The sequence below is a fragment of the Misgurnus anguillicaudatus genome, chromosome 14 (genome assembly GCF_027580225.2).
Source record: "Misgurnus anguillicaudatus chromosome 14, ASM2758022v2, whole genome shotgun sequence".
In the NCBI taxonomy this organism is placed as follows: Eukaryota; Metazoa; Chordata; class Actinopteri; order Cypriniformes; family Cobitidae; genus Misgurnus; species Misgurnus anguillicaudatus.
In genome coordinates this window covers 4,552,527-4,567,885 of record NC_073350.2, presented here as the reverse complement: position 1 = coordinate 4,567,885, position 15,359 = coordinate 4,552,527, and the positions used below count along the sequence as shown (strand labels likewise).

General features: G+C 36.8%; 1 long non-coding RNA gene across 2 annotated transcripts; it reads left to right on the top strand.

The window, feature by feature from the left end:
* Positions 1 to 10,378: 10,378 nt before the first annotated feature.
* LOC129428951 (uncharacterized) lies at positions 10,379 to 14,146 on the top strand. Of its 2 annotated transcripts, XR_012373117.1 has the most exons (6): positions 10,379 to 11,068; positions 11,160 to 11,457; positions 12,092 to 12,129; positions 12,305 to 12,835; positions 12,973 to 13,097; positions 13,222 to 14,146. It is a non-coding gene; the product is annotated as an uncharacterized lncRNA (long non-coding RNA). The 2 variants fall into 2 exon arrangements; XR_012373118.1 differs by having other exon boundaries at positions 10,384 to 11,068; positions 12,092 to 12,320; positions 12,767 to 13,097.
* Positions 14,147 to 15,359: the final 1,213 nt, after the last annotated feature.

Here is a 15,359-nt window from a genome sequence, read left to right as displayed (position 1 = left end):
GCCATTCACACAAGACATGCTTTTTTATTCTACTTTGCATTAATTTCACAGTTTTTCTTTATCAAAAAAGAACTATATTGATGTGATTGCTCATCAATGTCAGTTCTAGAACAATGGACCAATAAGAAAAGTCTGGAAGCGGGGCATGGGTTGCAGGTTTTCTTCCAGGCATCCTCGCATTTTGTGTTGCGCTTTAAAACAATTCACGAGTGCTCTCACATTTAAGACGTAAACATTCTGTCCCTGCAGAATCAAACTTAAAATGCATAACCAAATTTACATTTTTTTTCCAAAACCTCCAAGGTGCCACCTGCCATGTAGCAACAGCCAAACGTTACACCTATACTACAAAGTATAATATACATCTATTAAAAAACAGTGATATGTTCAGAAACTAATGTTCATTTTAAAATAAAGCAGGCGTAGTGTATGGGTGATTTGGCATGGCAGCCAATAGTAATTTACAGAGATTCGAATCTTAGGGGCTGTTTGTTTACACCTGGTATTAAGATGTGTTATTGTAGATTGGATCACAAGTGGACGACGCTAAATAAAGGTGTAAAAGGTGTGTAAAATGTTTTGAGCTCGTCCCCTTTGGACCAAATTCAGAGGTAGTCGAAAACACATTTGACCTGATTTCTCTTGTGTTGTAGACTTGCATGTGGTTGAATGTGGTCGAACAACAGAGACCGCCTACTCTCCGCCTTTTTATCTAATGTGATTTACAGAGCACAATGTTTTACATCGTATCTTAATTCAAGCGTGAACACACAGTGTACAGTGCAGTCTTTAAGCTGTCATTGATAAAACCAAAGCGCCTGCTCTCCTCATTTTTCATTAAAGGGGCCATGGCATGAAAATCTGACTTTTTCCATAATTAAGTGCTATGATTGGGTCCCTAGTGCTGGTATCAACCTAGAAAATTTGAAAAAGATCAACCCAGTAACTTAGTTTTGGTAAACCATTCTCTACAAGCACATGAAAAAATAGGTCGTTAAAATGTGGCTTTCCTTATGATGTCATAAAGAGCTCTTATTATAATAATACCACCCCTTAATCCAACCACAGCACTGCCATTTAGTGCAGAGAGAAAAATAATTCACAGAACAATTGAGTTTCAATTTCAACAAACCACTATCATTGTGATTCTCTCATGTGCATTTTAAAGGACACACCCAAAACGGCACATTTTTGCACGCACCTACAAAGTGGCAATTTTAACACGCTATAATAAATTATTTATATGGTATTTTGAGCTAAAACTTCACATATGTGCTCTGGGGACACCAAAGATTTATTTGACATCTTAAAAAATTCCTGTGACATGGCCCCTTTAAAGTTTAATTTTAAGAGCGTGTGAAAGTTGTGCATGTTTATTTCATTAACACACTAAAATATAAGAGAAAGCACATATACACGTATAAAACACTATGCAGCATGTTACCTTACAACGCAAGCAGCCGACTCTGACATAATATTGGTTCACTTCAATTTAAACTCATAATTTCTCCCGCTTGTGTTTAAATGAAAGCAGAGGGACTTGTCCACAGTCTCCACAGACCATCCCCTCAAAGTAATCAGGACAGAAATGGTCGAAAGTGGACAAAAGAGACAGATGTAAATACCAGGTGTAACCGGAATGTGTCTCTCTTCATTGTGATCCGATCAACAAAAATGCATCTATTAATACCAGGTGTAAACAGCCTCTTATTCACTAATCATTAAGTCTGCAGCCAGGGGAAGGCTAAGCCATACACATGCTCTGCCCATGCCTAAAACGAGTAATTTTAAAGATATAATAAAAAATGCTGTTTTGCATTTTGATACGTAGTAGTTTACTTGACATACAGCACAATTCTAAACAAAAGCCACTAAACTTAAGTTCTTAATGTTTCCAATCTGAACAGATGATTTTACTCTGAATATGCATGAGATGGTCAGTAAATGACTTTGGGTGGTCCTTGGATGTGCAAAAGCGTCTCTGTAACTTTCGGTTCCCTGCGAACTGAACCCATGTAGAGGAATGTCATTCTGTTGAGGAGATCCTTTGCTGTGCTAGCAAATGGAGCACAATTATCCGGGAAAGAAAAGCACAGTGGCCCTGACCGGCAAATGTAGCTTTTCCCATGCATGAAACATTATTCTCTTCCATCAGGGGCTAAATAACCCCTTGTTTATCTGCTTGAAGGAAAACAATGGATTTCCAGGAAGCTTTCGTGGTATAAGGCAAATGGTATATGTTCCATGAAATCCAGCCTGAAGAACTTCTGACATATTTTGTGAATTTTAATGAGTTTGGGTTGTTGTGAAGGAAGGCATTTGTACCTTGCTTGGCACTGCTCGAATGGATGCTAAAGATACATGGAGAGATTTGGCTTGAGCAAAATCAGTTAATAGAGACTTCAAAGCACAACGCACAATCCACAAAGACTGTTGCCTAATTTCCGAATAAGGTTAATAAAGTTGGACTTGCTAAGTAATGTTTATTTATTTCATTTTTTGGACATTTCTTTTATTTTTTGTAATTTGCCTATTGTAATGCACAATTTGGGACCTAATTCATCAATACAAACTTACTCTATTCCCCATTTATTTCTACTCTGTCAAAAATAAATGGTCCCTACCCGTCACTGGGGTGGTGCTCTTTAAAAAAAGTACAACTTTCTATTTAAAACAGGAGTGGGTCCTGGAGGGCCACTGTCCTGCAATGTTTAGTTCCAACCCTAATCGAACACACCTGAATTTCATTTACAAGTGATCCTGAAGACTTTAATTAGATTTTTCGGGTGTGTTTAATTCGGGTTGGAACTAAACTCTGTAGGACAGTTGCCCTCCAGAACCAGGGTTCACCACCCCTGACCTAAAGAGTTTCATAGAAGTACCTCAGAGGTATACAAAGAGTGCATATTAGTAAGTCATACAGGGAGTGCAGAATTATTAGGCAAGTTGTATTTTTGAGGATTACTTTTGTTATTGTACAACTACAGTGCTCTTGGTCAATTCAAAATGTTAACAAACCCTCAAACCTGAACATTTAAGTAGTAAAAGTGAAATTTTGGCTTTCTTAAGAGAATATTTCTATGTACATCATTATTAGGCAACTATTAGTATGCAGAATTATTAGGCAACTAAATGAAAAACAAAGATTTTACCATCTCACTTGTTTTTTTCACCTGTTAAAGTGAGAATAATAAACAAACTCTACATACTACTACATATTACAAAAATAATAAAACAATAAAAAAATATATATATATAGACTCAGTGACCAATATAGCCACCCTTCTTTTCGATAACAGTCACAAGCCTTCCATTCACGGATTCAGTCAGTTTCTTGATCTGGTCTGAACCAACATTTTGTGCAGACGCAACCACAGCCTCCCAGACACTGTTCAGAGAGGTGTACTGTTTACCTTCACTGTAAAGGGATCAAAAGGTCTCAATAGGCTTTAAGTCAGGTGAAGAAGGGGCCATGTCATTAGTTTTTCACCTTTAAGGCCTTTACTGGCCAGCCACTCAGTTGAGTACTTTGATGCATGTGCTGAAGCATTGTCTTGCATAAAAAAGTCTTATTGAAAGATGCAGATTTTTTCCTGTACCACTGCATGAAGAAAGTGTCTTCTAAAAATTGGCAGTAGGTCTGAGAGTTGTTTTTTATTTCCATTTTCAACCCAAAAAGGTCCAACAAGCTCATGTTTAATAATACCTGTCTGTGCCTGCCTGCCTGTAATGTAGAAGACACTTTCTTCAAGCAGTGGTACAGGAAAAAGTTTGCATCTTTCAAGAAGACTGATTATTTTGTAAGACAACGCTCCATCACATACATCACAAGTACTCCACTGCATGGCTGGCCAGTAAAGGCATTAAAGATGAAAAACTAATGACATGGCCCCTTCTTCACCTGACTTAAACCCTATTGAGACCTTTTGATCCCTTCTTAAGCAGGACATTTACAGTGAAGGTAAACCGTACACCTCTCTGAACAGTGTCTGGGAGGCTGTGGTTGCGTCTGCACAAAATGTTGGTTCAGACCAGATCAAGAAACTGACTGAATCCGTGAATGGAAGGCTTGTGACTGTTATCGAAAAGAAGGGTGGCTATATTGGTCACTGAGTCTATATATTTTTTTATTTTTTGTTTTATTTTTATTTTTTTTGTAAATGTAGAGTTTGTTTATTATTCTCACTTTAACAGTTGAAAAAAAACAAGTGAGATGGTAAAATCTTTGTTTTTCATTTAGATGCTTAATAATTCTGCACACTAATAGTTGCCTAATAATGATGCATAGAAATATTCTCTTATTAAAGCCAAAATTTCACTTTTACTACTTAAATGTTCAGGTTTGAGGGTTTGTTAACATTTTGAATTGACCAAGAGCACTGTAGTTGTACAATAACAAAAGTAATCCTCAAAAATACAACTTGCCTAATAATTCTGCACTCCCTGTAGGTACATATTGGTACCAAATGTATACATATCTGTATCTGTATACTAGGATCTTTTTAAAGGATACTGCATTTTGGAATTTTTGTATGTCTTTTTTTACTTACATTTTTAAGTTTAATCAACTAGGACTTACAAGTCATTTTAACTATCCTGACAAGTGATAAGTTACAATTCATTCAGTTAGACAATTTTTGACAGCAGCAATCTTCATTATCTGTGTTCACCCAATATTATGGAGTCAGTCAGGTGATAGCTTCAAGCCCTAAATTATGAGTTATGTTTTTTCACTCATAAGTAAAACACATGCTTATATACCTGACTGTGTTCAGATGTAGCTTATGTTTGATTTAAAGAGCACCTATTACATTGTTAAAAACAACATTATTTTGTGTATTTGGTGTAATACAATGTGTTTGCATGGTATGGTTAAAAAAACATGATTTTTCACATACACTGTAAAACATTTCTGTAGAAATTACAGTATTACTGGGTATTATGGCAACTAGCTGCCAGTAACTTAAATGTAAAATCTACAGTATGTTATTTACTGGCAACAGTTTGTTCAAAGTTAAATGAACATGAAACATTTGCAGTCTTCATCTTCTACAGTAAGTTCCTGGCAACCAGCTGCATAATTACAACAAATTGTTTACAGTGTACTGTATAGACCAGGGGTTCTCAAAGTTTACATTCAAAGGTCCAAATCTGAATTCTCATCATTTTCATTGGTCCGGAAAAACTTTATGTAAATCATTTGTTTATAAAACAAATTAACACAACAGTTTGGGAAAAACATAAGTGTATTTTGCATTTAAAGTAAAAAATTTTTTTTAAACATAAACACAAGAAATATGCCAAAAGTAACCAGGTGCAAAATACAGAGCAACCTAATTAGAGAAATGGCATAGTTTGTTCTCCATCAGATAAACCGCATAAACCGTGGCAAAAAAAGTGTGGTTGGTAGGCAGAGACACTGACCAAAATTAGGGGTGCACCTATAAATTGGCTGATGATGCTTGCTATGCTTCTCAATGAATTACGGTGAAATGACGCTAAATCCATAAGCCAGGGGGCGCTCTCGTGCAGAAACTCAATATGCGCTGCAGACGAAGAACCAGACACACGCAGCTCCAGGAAATGTCTTAAGGATAAATTAATATTGCTGTTCTTCAAACCTTTTCAGGTATTTTCATGATAATAAAGAACATGTATAGTGATTATGTTTGATGAGTGTTGCTTTTTCAAATGCATGTTTTAAACGACTCAAACCAACAGTGATTTCAGATCGATAAGGATTTACTGATCAAAAACCGTAGTACATGAAGTACCTGTGCATAATATCTGGGTGTGATGGCTACAGCGTCACACAGGAAATTTTTAAATAACTCGTTTTATTTTCGGACCAGGAATACTCTTAAATCTAAAAAGAAAAAATAACTAAACGAATGGTTGACAAGTTTAATATGCATTTGTAAAGTAGCAAATGCACACATTAAATCAATCACATATAAATTAATGCACTTGTAATATGAAGTGGACGCGGGTCCGGATCAAGTTCCCGTCGGGTCCGGATCCGGACCAGAGTCCGGACTTTGAGAACCCCTGGTATAGACCGTTTCAGCAGTAACAACATAAACAAGCGGCTGCACGTAGCTTCCGGTAAACTCCGCTAAGAATAAATAACAGCAAAGTTCTTTAAACGTAGTTTATTTATATAACAAGCAAAAAAACAACACATAGATTACCTAGGAAGCCAAAACATTTGTTATTTTCGACGAGGCATTTGTTCAAGAGATCAGTTTAGCAACTAGTCAGAGCATTAAAAAAACGAAACCGGAAGTAAGGTTCGGATCCAGACGTGTATCACGTGCATCCAATGAAACCATCTATAGCAGGGCTAGTCAACTGGCGCCCCACGGGCCAAATGTGGCCTTCCAATCATCTTTATCCATCCCACCGGTCATCTTTGTCTGATTTAAAATCAGTGTGGTTCATTTTACTTTTCCACTGTACATAACAAATGATGCCCTATAAACCATAAGGAGAGATGGAAAGGGGCTGTGTGGGGTGCCAACCATCTGTGGGTGCACAATTATCGCATCCAATTTGAGCTTTGGATGCATCAAAAAAATGAATAAACTTCTGTGACTACACCGCATGTGACACGGTAACAATCAGCCCTATCAGCTGAGTTACAAATAGTTAAAAGGGGTCAGATCTTACCGTGTGAGGTTAAAACAATGTTAAAAGGATGACAAACAAGTGAAATGAAATTAAATAAGTGTATTTACAAGATCACAATGAACTTAAAACAACACATAAAACTTAAGACTGTTAAAAGAAAGGAATACAAGAAAATCAAACCTAAAACAATCTAAAAGTTCAAGCGTGTTAAAAGTCCAAATGTGCAAAGTGTTCTCCAGTGTATATACAATCCAGTGATAGTGTAATCCACAAAAGATGTCTGGAAGGGTAAGTCCACAAAGAAAGAAACTCCTCAATCCAGCAATGAATTAGCTTTAGCATATGCTACCCATGTGCTCTATGCTACTTCCTTTTATAGGGTTACTTCCTGTTTCCTGTCATGTGATCACTCACATGAAAGGTAAACCATATCAAAATAAAAGACATACACACAAATTAAAAGTAAGAGATAAAATGGAATAAAATGGCTAAGACTACATGTAAAACCTAGTTAAAACTCAAATATACATAAAACCATAAAATATATATTGAGCGGTTAAAACATGCGTCTTGTGTGGTAGTGTCACAACACGCTGACCGGAAGTGATGTATTTTAATGTGTTTCAATCAAAACACTGTTTGCAAGGTAAAAAATATTCATCTTTTTTTGTTTAACTTTATCAGGAACACTTAAATCCTTTAAAGGTCCCGTTCTTTCTGTGATTTTCAAGCTTTGATTGTGTTTACAGTGCGCAATATAACATGTGTTCATCTGTATAGCGCCGTTTTTACTGTCCTAAAAACGGTCTGATGTCTTCCTTGTTCTCCTTCAGAAATACGTATCGAGTTCTGATTCTGTAGTTTGTTTCGTGTGTTGTGATTCGATAGCAGCTTAGCTTGCCGTTAGCTTAGCTGGTGACTGACGTATTCCTGTGGGCGAAGTTTATTCAACAAATTGTTCTACTGGCGTCATTAAAGCAGGAAGTAGAGGGCTGTAGTCCAAACCGGCCGTTCGCTTTGAAAGGCGAATTCTGTTAAAAAAAAATATATCACCTGGCAGTGAACTTTGAGTTTTATCATTTTACAGGTATTATTTATGCTATTATAGCAACATTACACACTAACTAAGGTTTAAAAAATGGGATCAGAAAGAATGTGACCTTTTAAACCGATTGATTACTAATAAGTAAATTATTAACTATAGTCGTAGATTTAAGGGTGTTGTGCTGGAATGAGCTTCTATACCATGTTAAAACAGATTTAAGATTAAACTGAGATTTCATTACGTGCCACTAGGGGAAGAACTCTGACAGTCGCATCCAAATGTAGTGTACAATGGAAAGGCGGTTTAGCCTATATAACTTAAAAAGAGAAGAATACACACACGCACACACGCACACACACACACACACACACACACACACACACACACACACACACACACACACACACACACATTCTGGTTTCCAGGTTTTGTGGGGACATTCCATAGACATAATGCATTTCATACCGTACAACCTGTATATTCTTTTCCCTTCCCCTAACCTAAACCTAAACTTATTGTTCTTACTGTAGCAATGCCCTGGCAACCACCTACAACAATGATGCATTGTGTTAGTGAGTTTTGCTCCACTAAAATTTTATTTTTAATTTAATTTTAATTCTTAAAATGGCTTTACTCAATGATTTTCAGATTTCAAAATCTAAAATGCTATTTCAATATCTCTATATCAGTGCTTTGCTTCTTACTCACTGTGCTGGAAAATTCGCCTTGAAAAGCCAGGGGAATTAGCCAAATTATTGCCATTAACGACTGGGTCAAAGTCAGAGAGAACGAGCCCGGTCAGAGAACCCGGCTGAATGAAGGTGAAATCGCCCACTGCACAGGATGTTTAAGTGTCAATAGATTTTTCTGGCCTCTTTGATTGAGGATAATTACCTCAGTGATTTGAGTGTGTGCAGCAGGGCCTGACTGAAGGGCCATTACTGCTGCCTGCCTCTCATCATATACTGAGAAAGAACAAAGAAACCATAACCAGGGACCACGGCCAGACTCGGTCTAAAGATGAGTGATGAGAGATCATTTTGTCCTTTTCACCTGCTGGGAGGGCCAATCACACAGGAGCCACGATGATGGCCAATGTCCCCATGGAGTCTGATTGGACCACACACGACAAACTAGTCAACAATAATGGGTCTATGTTTAGTCTAGGCTGATACATAATAAGTCCACACAACTCAGGCACAAAACGTCTTCTGAAGTCATATAGTGGTAAGAATTCATAATGAGTTTCTTTTTGTTTTTAGTCATTAATCATCTGATATAACTTCACAAGGTTGTTTTAAATGTTTTTTTTTCCTCCTTGGCATTGCCTTCTGTTCTCTGTCAGATATTTAGGAAATATTTAATTATTACCTTACCTCTTACATATAAATTCAATCTCGAAAAGACACACATATCGTTTGTGTTAAACATTTTATTCATTTTATAGTAAACAGTGTCCAAATTAAGTCACTATACCTTTCGAAATCTCGGAATAGTGTGACTGCAGAAGTTTTACTATAGACAAGATAATATTACCACATTGTTTTGTTCTTGTGCAAAACTGTATTTTTGAATCGTAAATTCACAAGTATTTTACGAGGTGCCTAATTTGTATGGTTTGAATCATACAAAAACCTATGGGCCCCAATTCAAACCCAACACCAGGGATGAACAACTTCATGCGGGGTTGCGTTTAGACTCATTGGTAGATTAACTGAGCGCATGGTGACATAAAACCATTGATGGGTCATGCAAATGAAACCTGGTCGTGAATTCCGTTTTTTGCCCTGTGTCCCCCACCGCAAAATGCCGCTGTGCCCATGTGTTGCCTATGCCTGTCACGTTACAATTAATGAAGAGAGAACCCACACGCAGACACGACTTAAATAATAAATAAACTGAAAGTTTGTTTAATGAATAAACACAAAATCCCACGTGGGGGAAAAACAGGTAATAAACACGATGATGAACACGGACTCAGAAACAAACACTGGAACAAATAAACACTAATCCAGGAACAGATCTTCAGCAACACGGAGAACATGAAACACTGAAGCAAGACAACTTTAGACAACGAACGCGCACACGACAGAGAACGAGAGGGCAATATAAAGACACCACATCAATGGGGAACAGGTGAACATAATTAATTACGTAAGACACAAGTACATAAGGGAGTAGGGTGAAAGTGACAAGACACTGGGAACACGTGACACAAATACATAATGTGAAACACGTGTCCCCACACAGAACACAATGCTGCCATAATCTTGCCCTCTGAAATAAGACCTGAATCTACCCAAAGGTCTGGCAAGACCATGACAGCGACAAGACACTGGGAACACGTGGAAGCCACACACACAATATGACTCCACATGTCCCCACACAGAACATAGTACTGTCATGGTCTTGCCAGATACACTCAGACCTGAGTCTAGTACCAAAAGGTCTGGCAAGCCCATGACAGTACCCCCTTCTTTAAAGACGTACTCCAGACGACATAAAACAAAACATTAAACACGAGGCACAAGAGACTGCACAACAGAGAACACCCACGACAACACTACAATAAACATCAAAGGCAAACAAACATAAGTGACAAACGGATTTGGGTGATTTAACAAAAATAATAAACAATGGGGGGGGGGGGGGTGGGACAACAACAGGGGCTGTAACATGTCCATTGTGACAAAAATGAGTCCCACAGTTCTGTTGTTGCCACGCCGGCGGGTGACGTGTCTCTGGCTGCGCCGGCGGGTGACGTTTCTCCGGCTACTCAGCTACTCACAGGTGCCAAAGAGATAATGTCCTTTGTCCACCCCGTTATCGGGTTTCCCACGGACCTTTAGTGTACGTAGCCCTTTCACAACAAAGAATCCTCAGTGTACATACGTATCCACTTCTCCCTGTCTCAAGTCACCCAAACACTCCGTCTCACCCGTGGTATCTCTTGGAAATTAACTTCACTTCCTGTATTTCCAACGTCCTCTTTATACTCCTCATGCCGTCCGAATTGCCCAATCCGTGTTCGCCACGCCCGCTAGCACACCTGTTGCCGATATCACTCGATTTTCGGTTGCCCGGGGTTTCTGGAAGTGATGGGTGTTTGAGCATCTAGGTCCGGGCGGAACTTCTCTCTCCTACACTCTTATGAAAAATGGTTCTTCAAAGGTTCTGAAATGATGGTAAAGGTTCTATATAGAACCATAGCTTACTGAAGAACCCTTTTTTGCTGAAATGGTTCTTTGTCTTGGCAAAATGGTTCTTTTTTCCCTCCTTTTTTGATTTTAAATTTAGTCAGTTATTTTCAAGCTGCCTCTTGATTATTTTCACCTGTAAAACCCCTGAATCATCAGTCCTGCTGAACTGCCTGCAGACTAACATCACAAACAGGTAAGAGAGGAAAATAATCATTTACTGTTAAAAACATTTTGAAAATTGAAGTTTTGTGTGTTCTTATTGTAATTTATTTATTTTATAACAGGTAAGCTTTATACTGAAAGCTTCATTCCCTTTAAAGTAGGTAAGCTTCATATTGTTTTAAATGATAGGAGACTCTGCTTTAACAATGACTTAGGATAATGATTTGTTAAAGTGTTCAAAAGCATATACATGTATATTTTACATTAAGTTTATTAAACTAATTATGAAAAGAATATGGTACAGCATGTGTTTAGTTTTTTTATTGATATTTCAGAGTTTTTTTATTTGAGGTAATCTTGCTGGGAGTGAAGGCAGTGCGTATGATCGCTTGATATGAGACACACATACTGTATTTAAAGGTGATGTATGCATGTTACTTTCAATCCAGCCCAGTCTCACGAAATTTCGTTATATAGTCACGTATTTTTTTGATTCTTTTTTCGTGCTATTATCACGAAATTTCGTGTTTTTTCGTAGTCGTATAACGAATTCCTGTTTTCGTGTGATTATCACGTATTGGTTACTCGACTGTTTTGTCCTATTTTCTTACCATTGTCGCTTCGGTTTAGGGTTAGATTTACATAAAATGACATCCCTAACCAAACCCAACTCTAACCCTAACGCCAGGCGACATATAAAAAAATAAATCAGGAAAAATAGTATAGATCAATATATTAAGTGACATTCTAATGCAAGCACCAAATCTAACCCTAAACCGAAGCGACAATGGTTTAGAGGTGGGAAGAAGCAGTCGAGTAACCAGTGCGTGATAATCGCACGAAAACGGGAGTTCGTTGTACGACTACGAAAAAACACGAAATTTCGTGATAATAGCACGAAAAAAGAATCAAAAAAATACGTGACTATATAACGAAACTTTGTGAGACTGGGTAGTTCAATCCTGACATTAAAATAATAGTTATTTACTGTTAAAAACATTTTGAAAATTGAAGTTTTGTGTGTTCTTATTGTACTTTATATCGTTTATAACAGGTCAACTTTATACGTAAAATTCATTCCATTTATAACAGGTAAGCTTCATATTGTTTTAAATGATATATTTAGGGGACTCTACTTTAACAATGACTTAGGATAATGATTTGTTAAAGTGTTATAAAGCATAAACATGTGTACATTAAGTTTATTAAACTAATTATCAGAAGTATGTGGTACAACATGTGTTTAGTTTTTTTATTGATATTTCAGAGTTTTCATATGTGAGGTAATCATCTTGCTGGGAGTGAAGGCAGTGTGTTCTGTCCAATAGTGACCCAGCCCTGGGTTAAAAGCAACCCAGCATTTTTTAGATTGTACGAGAGACACATTCTATTTTTAAAGGTGATGTATGCATGTTACTTTCAATCCTGGCATTAAAATAATAATATTTACTGTTTAAACATTTAGTAAATTGAGGTTTTGTGTGTTTTTGATGTACTTTATTTCTTTTATAACAGGTCAACATACTGTAAGCTTCATTCCCTTTAAAGCAGGTAATCTTCATATTGTTTTAAATGATATATTTAGAGGACTCTGCTTTAACAATGACTTAGGATAATGATTTGTTATAGTGTTTGTTATCAAGCATATACATGTATATTTTACATTAAGTTTATTAAACTAATTATGAAAAGAATGTGGTACAACATGTGTTTAGTTTTCATATGTGAGGTAATCTTACTGGGAGTGAAGGCAGTGCATATGACCACTTGATATGAAAGACACATCCTGTTTTTAAAGGTGATGTATGCATGTTACTTTCAATGCTGGCATTAAAATAATAGTTATTTACTGTTTAAACATTTTGGAGATTGTGTGTGTGATCTTGTGGCACATTTACTTGTGATAACAGAATTATTTTTGTCTATCTGTTGTAGGTGGATCATGAGTGAAGCTCTGCAGGTCTGCCATTAGCTTGATAACAGTGGTTTATGTGAATTGAGTGAATTCAATTTATAAATAAATCTTTCACCAAGCATTCACCTATTTACGGACAAAACAGGTATCTTGAGCAGAGTCATATTAAAACTGTCAAATCATGTTTTACATACAGTATGTTAGCAAACTCCAGGCTAATATTAACTTGTTTTGTCTCCATGTCTTATCCTTTCTCCCATCTCCAACAGATCCAAATCTTGTTCAGCCTGATGCTCAACCTTGTATGATGATGACCACAGCCAGGTGGAGGAGATCTGTGTTATTCACAGCCTGCATCTCAAGATCAACATGACAATAGCAGACCATTTCTTATCTTACTCTTATCTGACTAAATGTTCAGCATCATTTCAACAAAACAAAGAACATTAGATGGAGTATTGGATGATCCCGTAAAGAAAATAATATGGACTTTTTTGGTGAGATTCTACAAAGATTGACACAATCCTATTGACTTTTATTTTTACAGTTAATAATGCATTATAAACATCCCATTCATTTGTATTCTATGTCATCGATCTGTTTGTGCTAAAATGTATACATCTGAATGTAATGTCAATAATATGTTAATATTCAGGATTTATTATCATTTGCATGTTTTGATGTTGCATATCATGATTTTATTGATTTCATGTAATTGTTGTCTATTTAAAATTATTTTAATTGCCAAATTTTATTGTTACTTTGTTTAATATTGAAGCTGTTATTTAACATCCATATCTTATTTGAGTAGTGATTTGTTATATTTGCATAATAATTCATATATTTATTCTGATTGTGATTTTAATGCAAATATTTATTATTGTATGACACCTCATGTAATGAAAAAATGAAAATAAAAGTATGTTCTGATGTCTTGCTGTTCTGTTTTTAAACTGATAAACCTTATAAAGTGCTATAAATAAGAAAAAACAAATAAAAAATAATCCTTCTGACTGCTGATAAATGAAAGGGTTCTTTATAGCACCACTAAGGTTCTATTTAGCACTTTTTCAAGGCAAGGTTCTATATAGAACCATCTAAAAAAGGGTTCTATATAGTACCAGAAAGGGTGCTGCTATTGTTACAAGCTGAAGAACCCTTATTTGGTACTATATAGAACCATTTCTCTTAAGAGTGTACTTTCGGTTCCGCCCTTACAAAGTCACTCCGTGACACTTCCATTTGCCCATTAGGAAGAGTGCTGCCATTTTTAATTTTGCCATTCCCATGGTTTTTGTTTGCAATATTTATGATTTACTAATTTAATCAATAGTGTGATATATTTGCTTCATGTTAATACCATTTATGATGTTTATTTATGTAGTTATATGATGCTTTTCCAGATTTGGTAGGAGCCTAACTCTATAAAACGACATCTGGTAGCCATTTTGAGCAGTTTTTTTGTGTTGTAGGCCTGGATATTGGCATAGTATATATATATATATTCTCAGCCATTGTTGTAGCACTGCTGTAGATAGTTATAACAATAGTAAATATCATAAATGAATAACAATCTCATGCATGCTGTGCTGTATTTTATAGGTTTAATTTGCCAATTTTCCTCATTATTTACAGCCGTCACTCAGCTGTAACAGCTGCGAGGAACGTGACATTTCAGACAAACTAGCTTCTCCTGCGAGATTAAATGTCGTTTGTGTTTCTTAGCCTCATGTGACATCTCCCCGTGTGCGCATTGGATAGACGATGTAAGATCTAAGAAGCTATTTGTACCGCATGCAGCGTTTGGCTTCCTCCCCCACTCTTTCAGTCATGCTAAGTTGCTCAGCCTCCAGGCTGCCTGTGTCTGGTAGCTCATAATATCCCTTCAGCGATGAGCTCTATCTCAGCCCATTTTCACAAGCACTTCAATGCAGCTGATGGTGGCTCTGCTCTACACAGGCTCTCTGTAGCACTCTGTATTTTACAATTCATTGCAAGATTACAGGGAAATACAAAAACAGCAGCTGCTTTTGCCAGGCATGAATTGATGGCGTCCGTCGCTCAGTATCAGACGCAGTCGACCAATGAGGGATGAGCTCTATCAAGCTGAAAATACAACAATGAGAGCCTATCGATTGGCAGGGCTGATTATGATCGAGGGGGGGGCTGCCCAATCTTTGTTCGTCGTCTACATGTGCAGAAGCCTGATAATTTGTAACCGGTGTGGAGCACAATTACACTGGATTCGCTTAGGTTTCTAGGGCTAATTTTGCACTGCAGTATGTCTTTACCATTAAAAGGCAGACATGTTTTTATAGGGTCAACAGGAATAGAATATTGAAACCAAAACACAATTTCCTCAAAAACACCGTAGATGTCCACTGTAATGTCCAGATGTCTAAGTTTG